This window comes from Rhinopithecus roxellana, chromosome 9, assembly GCF_007565055.1.
Source record: "Rhinopithecus roxellana isolate Shanxi Qingling chromosome 9, ASM756505v1, whole genome shotgun sequence".
Taxonomy (NCBI): domain Eukaryota; kingdom Metazoa; phylum Chordata; class Mammalia; order Primates; family Cercopithecidae; genus Rhinopithecus; species Rhinopithecus roxellana.
In genome coordinates this window covers 99673762-99674330 of record NC_044557.1, presented here as the reverse complement: position 1 = coordinate 99674330, position 569 = coordinate 99673762, and positions in this window count along the sequence as shown.

Genomic DNA, 569 nt, shown 5'->3' with positions numbered 1-569 from the left:
GACTTTTATTAAAGTACACACCTTGTGACCCTGTGAGAAAAGAAAAATGACCCAAGATAAATAAGGGGGTGTTTGTCTAGCATCCAGAAAAGGCTACATGGAAAGTTAAAGTACAAATAGCAATATCGCTATTGAATATTTGCATAGCCCTTCATAGTCAACTGATACTACAGAGCAGTCTTGCAGATTCAAGTACCTAGAGGGCCAGGCAGGGAGTGTAGGCAAAGGGCTAGGTAGGTCTTAGCAAACTGAAAAAATATATACACACTAAAACCAGCTTCACCTGTTTCCAGGTGGGAGTAGGAGCCTCATGCTACTGAATTTTTCAATAAATCCCTGACACCTGGGATTCCGTGACATATATCTTAATGTTAAAGGGCTGAAAACTTATTTAAAACATTTAAATCCTGTGAGAATCAACAAATTATGTCTGCAGGCAAGGTCCCAGACTACCAACAGTGAGTTTGTGTCCTCTCTCTATTTTAGACTTTAAAAGATTGAGAATATACTAGCCTGTTACAAGAACACATTAAAAAATGTTTGTTTCTGTTCGATGTGTATTAAGATGG